Here is a 9,482-nt window from a genome sequence, read left to right on the forward strand (position 1 = left end):
AAGTTGGAGATATGCACACTCACAATAGCCACCACAGATACAGTGACACACAAATATATCAAACAACACATAAAAACATGAAACGAACATGTTAAAAAAGCAGTAAGTAGCACAAAAATCTGCGTTTTTGTGCATGCACACCCATAAACATGTACCTAAGCATACACACACACACACACACACACACACACACACACACAAAATAACCCTCAAATACATGTGTGCATGCTAAAGGTCAAATTACACACATGCACACATACACACACAAAAGGAGAGCCCTACCCCATGTGGGTGTGACCCAATGACCCTGCTGTCACACACAGTGCCCATCTGCCACTGAGAGACACAGAAGGAGGGGACAAGGGTGGGGGTGTCTTGAGAGAGGGGGAAGTTGGATTTTGGAGGGTTGGGTGAGTGGGCATAACGGGAGCCACTTCGGACGGAACAGAGGAAAGAAAGAATGTGTCTTCACGGTAAATTTTGAGTTGACTTTTGCGCAGACGTGCTGTTTGGTGCCCGGAGAAGTTTTATTGGTTTTAGACCCCCCGCCTCCCCCCTTAATCTTTCTCCATTTTCCCTCTCCTTACCAACACAACACCCATACACCAAACACACACACCTCAGGAACAAAATGTACTCCTGTTAGCCTAAGGCTGATCTATCTAGAGCCTCCTGTCCAGTGTCTCCTTAAAACTGGAGCCGTCTCAGGCTTCCTAAAATAAAGACTGCTCAGGAAAGCAGTCTGACTACGGTCATGAATGTAAAACAAAAGACCTACAGAGAGGGAACAAAGATGTCAGAGGCAAGAGAGGGCTAATGGGGGAAGGAGGAACTTTCTGTTGCCATCTCCACTTTTGGTGATTTTTAGAAGCTTGAAATACTGCTAGAAAATCTCTACCAGTCAAAAGGAAATTTGGCTTCATGGGGGTTTCATGGGCCAGTGCAGTGGTGCATTGGTTAGCACTGTCGCCTCACAGCAAGAAGGTCGTGGGTTCAAACTCCCATTTCCCCGGCCTTTCTGTGTGGAGTTTGCTTGTTCTCACCGAGTGCTCCGGCTTCCTCCAACCATCCAAAAACATGCAGGCTAGGTCACTTTGTGTCTAAAACTGTCCTTTGGTGTGAGTGGCTGTTTGTCTATGTGTGGCCCTGTGATGGACTGGCAACCTGTCCAGGGTGCCTTTTGCCCGATGTAAGCTGGGATTGGCTCCAGCCTCCCCCCCCCGCCCCCCCGCGACCCTGTACGCAGGATAAGTGGTTGACGACGGATGGATGTTTCATGGAAACTTTTTGGTGCACAGGCATAGTTCCCAAGCAGAAACAAAGACAGGGAGGATGTGTCTGTTGTGCAGATCTGGTTATAGTTAGGCAGATATATGATCTGCACTTACATCAGGCAGTTATTGCTTTTTTATGACATATCATATATTGGCATCCTCTGCCAATATGATGGCAGTTCCTCTCTGACCATAGCTGCCTGAAAACAGCCTGTAAAACCTGCAATAAACTTTTATTTTCTGTTCAGACTATGTTTCATTATTTTATCGTTCAGTGATATTTTTTTGAACTAATTTTTTATTTAAATGCCAGCTATAACCGCACAAAATATTGGATAATGATATCTTTAGTCTCAAAATATCAGTGCTGGCCTTCAAAACTCATATGTACAGAATCAGGTTTAGAGATGATGGAAAATATGATATGGACAGACAATGGAGGAGGAGGTGGAGGAGGAAGAAAGGGAGGAGGAGATGAAAAGCGGGAAGAAGGGCGCCCAGGCCTCCTCCCCCGGAAGAAAGCAGGAAGAGGGTGAGCAGGTTGTGGAGCTGGAGAATAAGGGGTGTGACGGATATACAGAGGGGACCAACTGTAGTGGTGTCAGACAGGGGTGCTGCCAGCACACATCCTGCCAACACACACCAGGAGCCAGACACACACACAGATGCACACACACCCCAAGGCCTGGCCCTAAGTGTGTGAACAACCCTGCCAAACTGTACCACCACCCATCCACCCTCACCCCTCACAACCCCTGAAGACCCAATCTGGAATCAGTCTACAGCGACAACTCTAGTGCCAAGCTTGCCCTGCTGCCGGCCCTGCTTGTGTATATTTCACTGAGTTAGAGACGTGGGTTGACTGCGCTCTTGACACAAAGACTGATCACACATCACAGTGCTTAGAGGCTGAAATGCACTTTGAAGCTGTGAATTCTTTGAGAATATTTGTATTCTTCTGAAACGCTGGAGCAAAATCAATCTGGATGTTGTATAATGCTGGGAGCAGTAAGTTGTGAAGAGATTGTTTTCCATAGGCAACCATTAGCCTCGGAGAACCTTTGTGTACACACCTGCAATTTATTTAATCCCATGGGTGAAGTGGTGGTTCAGCTGACACGTGTACTACCATTTATAGCTGATGTTATGGATTTAAATTCTGCTCACAACCTTTGTTTCATGTTATCCCCACTCTTAGCTTCCCCTGTCTGTATCAAATGCACGCTATTTAATGAGAAATGCCTCAAATCATTGGTGAGAATCCCACAATGCATCTTTAAACCTCTTGTCAGCCCTGCCCCCCGCCTCCAAGCAGCACTAACCCCTAACCCTCTTAATTCCCTCATCATGTTTATGCAAATTCCATTTGTATGTAATGTGTGTACATAATGGATGCTCCTATCACCTATGGGACAGACCTGCCCTATATATACACAGCATGGCGGTTTCTCGATTACAGGGAAGCTGATAAAGATAACATACTGTATGGATTCTGCAGATGGGAGCAGTGTATTCTTTGATATTTCAGGCAATGCTAGTCTTCTAAATCTAATTTTGTAAAGACTGTACTGTAACCTGAGGTGCTGATAGTTCAGCAAAAATAATCATACTCCAAAAGATTTGGTTAACGTATTGCTACTATGATCACTCACAATCTTTTTTCAAAAACTTCTCAAATTGTGTAGGCGTAAGACCAGGCAACACAAGACTAAGAATCTACAGCAATATCTAGTGGCTCTGTGAGGCTGTACTAAGGCACAGTGATGCTTTGAGCTAAATGCTAACATCAGCATGCTCACAAAGACAATGCTAACATGCTAATGTTTAGTGGGTATATTGTTGTCCATGTTCACTATCTGAGTTTAGTTTGTTAGTATGCGAACATTTGCTAATTTGCACAAAAGTACAGTTTAGGATGATGAGAATGTCAGTCAATTTTGCAGTTCAAAAGGCCTAACAAAATAAAAAATAACCTGCTGATGGTGCTAGATGGAAAACTCAGAGGGTCAGAGAAGTGATTACAAATCATTTTGAGGGGGACATGAATGTCTTTAGAATATTTTGTCCGACTAACTGGCAGATGTTGAGATATTTCAGTGGACAAGTGAATCCTCTGACCTGCCGCTGGCACTAGATGAAAACTCAGGGCAGAGGAATCATCTTCCATGCTGCTAGTGAGGCAAAGAAAAAGGTAAACAATTTATGGCTGGACTGCAACAAAGGAGTCAAAACATTCAGACATCTTAATATATATATAATATTAGAATATCATTAAATATATGACCAGAAGCAGGTGTTCAATGGAATGACATACAATTTCGTACTAAAATAAAAGTCTGAAAATGTATTATAAATATATACATGGAATGCTAAAATGTATTGCTTGTTCTTGTTAGTCCATTTATAACAATTGTCTTATTTTCTATATTAAAAATCACCTGTTGGCAAACTAGATGCTGTGAACCTACCTAAACAAGTTGTGGCATGTCTTACTACTAGCCTGTATCTACTCCTCTGGTGGTCATCTATACAGATATGATGTCTTGGGTAACACTAGATTGTACAGGAGTTTGTGATAATGTTGAATATATTGTTCTCCTACAAGCTTGAGATGTATACATTGAGATGTAAGACAAACAGCAAGACAAAGAAAACAGCAAACGCTTAGACTCTGAAGCTAACATCGGAGCAGGCGTCCCACAATTTGCTAAACAAACTCCATCCCTTTTGCCTGTAAACGATTTCCTATTATAAACACATGTTGGAGATGAATCACTCTTTAGTTCAACTCTCAGAGAGGACATTTCAGACAAGTTCCCCCTCCTGTTTTCCATTTGGCTGTTTAATTGTCTCAGCGCTGTCAACAGACTATCAGGGTAATTAGCCATGACTGCACAACAACACAATCAGACAGACAGGAATGAACTGCAGCCTCTGAACATGATACTTAGAGAGAGAATGGGTGGGGAACGACTTAACGTGGGCGCACATCTGCACACACACACGGGAATGCACACATCCGGGCGCACATATACGCTGACACACACAACTTCTCATGCACTTTCATTACCGTACCCTGAGTACATAGTTCCATGCCACACATTATATTTCCTTCGCCAACCATAACCCTCCACCCACCTCCTCCTTAATCCCTCTACCTCTTACAACTCTCTCTCCCTCTCTCACATACACAGTTACAAAACCAAAACCTCATTTCCTCTGTGCCTCGAGCTATAGGAGCAGTGTTAATTGCGAGAAGGTGGGGAGTGAGCAAGGGTGTGCTTTTGTGTGTGTGTGTGTGTGTGTGTGTGTGTGTGTGTGTGTATGTGTGTCAGTCCACGGGTTCATGAGCTTCATAGGTGTGTGTAAGCCGTTGTAACTGTATATGTGTGCAATTCTGTGAGTGTGTCTGTGTGTGTGTTCTTTTAAGTGTGTAGGCAGTCTCTCCTATGCCAGTCTGGGCGTAGCTCCAGGGTTTCCTGCACCACCTGGGCATCTGTGAGTCCTAGTGCCTGTCACTGGGTACCGTCCCAGCTGGAGTGTGTAGCTCTCTTTGTGTACATGTTTGTGTTGGTGTGTGCCGGCTGAGGAGAGGCCGCTCATGATGAGCCTTTAGTGCCAGCAGCAAACACCATTGTTTTATCCATGTCTTATCCTTTGAGCCATGGGGGCCCATGCACAAACACACACACACGGACACACACACAGAGTGTACATCTGGTTCACTCCTCCGCCTTCTTCTCCACACAAAGTGAATTTTTCCCTTAGAAAAACATTGCCGATAAAAAAGACACAGGGAATTAAGATGGGGAACAAGAATTAGATTAAACAGCCACCATTAAGTAGCAAATGAAGCTCTCTGTGCCTGCTTGCTTAGACTATACATACACCATTAGTTGATCAGGCCATGGCGGACTTAAAAGTACCCTGACTCAAAGGTCATCTACCTCCATTGAGCAGAGCTAATATTAAATTAGCTCCATAGCACTGTGTGAGTCAAAAAAGAAAGGGCATTCTGGGCAGACTGGAAAGAAACTGATTATATTGACTGGGGGTGGCCATTGTCTCTGTCCCGTTGACACACAACTAAATTTACAGCTGTAATTTATGTTTTTAAGGGTAACATTTTGGTTTAAAAAAAAGAATGTTAAAAGCTGTGAGGAGGGTTAAACTGAGCAAAATGTAATTCAACTGCCATTATATTTTACAGAAAAGAGTAACGGCCCATTTTGTGGCTGATACGCAGAATATTTTTTATGGCTTTACTGTAATTCATCAATGGTAAAAAGCTTCAAGGTGACTTAAAAAGCAGTCATTATTAGAAAATGTTGCCTGATGATGGTTAACTAAATGTGGTTGGTTATCTGCCTTTTCATTAGACACTACATCATTGGGAATAGGTAATAAAGATGATAGCTGATAGAGGTAATTAGTAATAAAGGTAATGTTTAAAGTAAGTGATAAGGTAACAAAGTTAAGAGACAACAGAGCTAATACATCATAGAGTGCTACTACTACTGTCAGTGGGCATGGGCATTAGTAACAGAGACAAAATTAATGACAACAACAACAAATACAGGCGAAGAGAAATAAAAGCGTAATAAGAGAACGTCCTTGGTCCTCGCTGTGGGTGAAATTGCCCTCAAAATGATGCATTCTCTCTAGATGATTATGGGAAAGCGTGCCAAAGCTTTAGATGGTGAAAACAATTTTAGGAGCTTTCAGGTAGGGGTCAACAGATCGCTATGTACAGAAACACTTCAGGGTTGAAACAATACACCCAGCCTCAGTACAATAACACTGCTGGCCTCGGGCAACATACACACACACACACACACACACACACACACACTCCTATGTTCCCTGCACACTGTTGCCCCAAGGTTGAAACTCTAAACCTAATCTCTCAGTACTCAGCGCAGGCAACAACACTCCCGTACTCTGCATTACCGACCTAAACTCTCCACACATTTCTTTCTTGCGTCTTTGTGGGGTGTAGGGGGTGGGCATGTTGGCATATGAGCAGATGCCTCTATGTATATACAATAGAGAAGCATATGTGTGTGCTTGAGTTTCAATCTTCCACTCTTGCGTGTAGATATTAGAGCTGCGGTGTAGTGAAGCATGAAAGCAAAGTGCTGGAATGCGAGTTTAAATACTGCATGTGCCTTCCTATGGGTAAAATACGCAGTGTATGCGTCTGTGGTTGGACTCCTTCTGTGCACATAGGTGTGTGCAAGGCTGGAGTTAAGCACAGGCTAACCAATACCTTGATACATACCTGTATCAAAATGTAAATAGAAAATCATTAATCATGTAATAGTGACTTCCACTGGTTCCCCGTGGCCTCCAGAATCAAATTCAAGTCACTAATGCTTGCATACAGAGCCGCCTGGCTCTGCCATCCCTTCACACAAAGCAATCCCAGTCCTGGCTGTTTGCATCTGTGACACCACAATGGTGGAACGAGCTACCACACGCCATCAGAGCAGGGGCGTCCCTCTCTAACTTCAAGAAGCTCTTGAAAACTCCTCTCTTTCGAGAACACTTCCTCTTATAACACCTCTAACTCCTAACATCTAACATGCACTTCCTGTGCTCTTCTTCTTCTATCCCCTACAATTATTTTGTATTGATTGCACTTTTTTGTTAACTCTTACTTCCTTCCCTAGGTATTTACCCCATTGATTTTATATGAACTATGAGCTCTTACTAGTATGTATTGTCAGTTGTAGTTCTCGTGCTGTATTTGATGCTCTGTTGATGCTTGTATGTTGCTCCTCAACAAGAAATGAATGAAGATTTTACACTATGTGCATATAGCATAATTAACAAAACTATTACAGGTTTTCAGCACCTTCTTGTTTTGAACATATCTAAGTAAACAGTATGGTCCAGCTAGGGCTGCACGATTAATCTAATCGCAACCGCGATGTCGTCATGTGCGATTACATAACCGCTAAAGCGTGCGATTTAATACAACAGAAAAAGTGGGTGACGCTCTCTTCTGTGTGCTGTAGTCTGCTCATTATCTCAGCCCACACCAGGCTCTCGCATTCAGTTCAATTCAATTCAGTTTTATGTATATAGCGCCAAATCACAACAACAGTTATCTCGCAGCACTTTTCATAAAAGAGCAGGTCTAGACCGTACTCTATGATGTTATTTACAGAAGCCCAACAATGCGGCAGCTGAAGAAGTTCAGCCTGCCAAAGACAATGATGGTGCACTTCTACACCGCCATCAGTGAGTCCATCCTCACCTCCTCCATCACCATCTGGCATGCTGCTGCCACTGCCAGGGACAAGGGCAGCGCATCATTTGCTCTGCAGAGAAGGTGATTGGCTGCAATCTTCCAACACTTCAGGACTCTGAGGCGAGCAGGAAAGATTGCAGCTGACCCCTCCCACCCCGGACACAAACTGTTTCAGACTCTCCCCTCTGGCAGGAGGCTGCGGACCAAAACCTCTTGCCACAAAAACAGCTTCTACCCGTCTGCAGCTAGCCTCATCAACAAGGCCCCGGCGCCCCACTGCTTCCCCCCCTCCCCCCGTCAAATAATACAATTGTCTTTGCACATGTAAATATCACTTTATGTCATATCATGCATGAACCTGGCACATTGCACATATTTGTTGTTAATTTGTTTTTAATTGTAAATTGTTGTTGTTCCATTGTTATTTTTTTATATTGTCAGTTATTGTCAGTATTATTTTTATTTTATTTTTCTGTTCTTTCTGTTCTTATATAACTTGCATTTGTTTATTACATATTTATATATTTCTACATCTATTTATGTCAGCTGTATGTCTGTCTGCGTGTAGCAACTTAACACCAAAGCCAATTCCTTGTATGTGTAAAACAGAACTTATACTAACTAATAAAGCTCCTTCTGATTCTGATCCTGATTCTGAAACATTAATACACTCATGTGCCGGTTTGTGCTCCTTTACATCTGTTTTACTTGTTATTGCAGAAATATTGTTTATTGCTCAACTCAAGTTGAGAAATACATATTTCAGAATGCCAGTATTTCGTGCATTCCTTAATAATTAAGAAAGTAGACTCATAGTATCATTTCTTCCTTTATAATTGAATCGTAATGGCAAATCACAATATTATCCACAATAATCGCAATATGACTTTTTCTCCAAATCGTGCACCCCTAGTCTAGACCTGAAAAGTTGCAATGAGAAAACTTCTGTTCGGCGCTCTGTAAATAAAACTGTGTATTCTTCCATCATAATCACTCTTTCTTTATTGGTTTGGGTTTGCCAATTAGAGGGTAAAGGTCATGCGGGTGGGCCATTATGGCGGATCAAAGAAAATATCATAGCAGAGCAAAATAAAGAAACAACAAAAAGATATTCAAGTAAAAGTGGCACATACAAAAAAATACTAAACTGACCTGTTTTTGGTCTTAGATGCTTCAGCGTCTGTCACATTGGAAGAAGATGCGGCTAAATAACTGACTGATAACTGACGCTTGAGGGGGACTAGCTTCGGAAGGTGAAGTTTAACATCACTGCTAAGAATTATGCAGAACACAGCTTGTCTAAAAGGTAACGTGTGATTTTATGGACATTATTTTGACTGTTGCTGTGTTTCTCGGCCATATCAGTGATTTGTTGTGTAGTGGGCATGATAAGTTCAAATTTAAGCTTGGATTTTGTTTTGATTTCCCTACTCATAATCTCAGATCATTTAGTATCTATGTTTTGGTGTATAATGTCTCTGTCTCCCTCTGTTCAGCATCTACATGCTGTTTTCATGTGCAGTATAACTATCCAAGTAAAGCCTATGCATTAACATACAGTAACATAGCCTTCCTGTTGGCATGGCATTTCTCTTATGGAGTAATGCATCATTTCATGGTGTAGGTAGGGCCTGGATAATGACACAAGCCCAGGGGCCCCGGCCATCCCAAGTCCCCCACCCTCCCCCTCCCCTGTGTGGGTCTGTTCATTATATGCAGTAGGTGCACTTCAGATTTAGGACAGTTCAAAAATGCTTTTTTTAAATAAAATAACTTACAATGCATACACACAGCATAAATGCATCTGTCCTGTATGTGTGCCTCCCTGCCTACAAAGACACATTTGCACATGTAGGCAGCACATCCAGTATTTAATTTGTCTGTGTAGAAATATGAATGTATGCTTGAATGTTCAGTCTGTAAATGTGTGTGTGTGTGTGTGTGTGTGTGTG

The sequence above is a fragment of the Micropterus dolomieu genome, linkage group LG12 (genome assembly GCF_021292245.1).
Source record: "Micropterus dolomieu isolate WLL.071019.BEF.003 ecotype Adirondacks linkage group LG12, ASM2129224v1, whole genome shotgun sequence".
Classification (NCBI taxonomy): Eukaryota; Metazoa; Chordata; class Actinopteri; order Centrarchiformes; family Centrarchidae; genus Micropterus; species Micropterus dolomieu.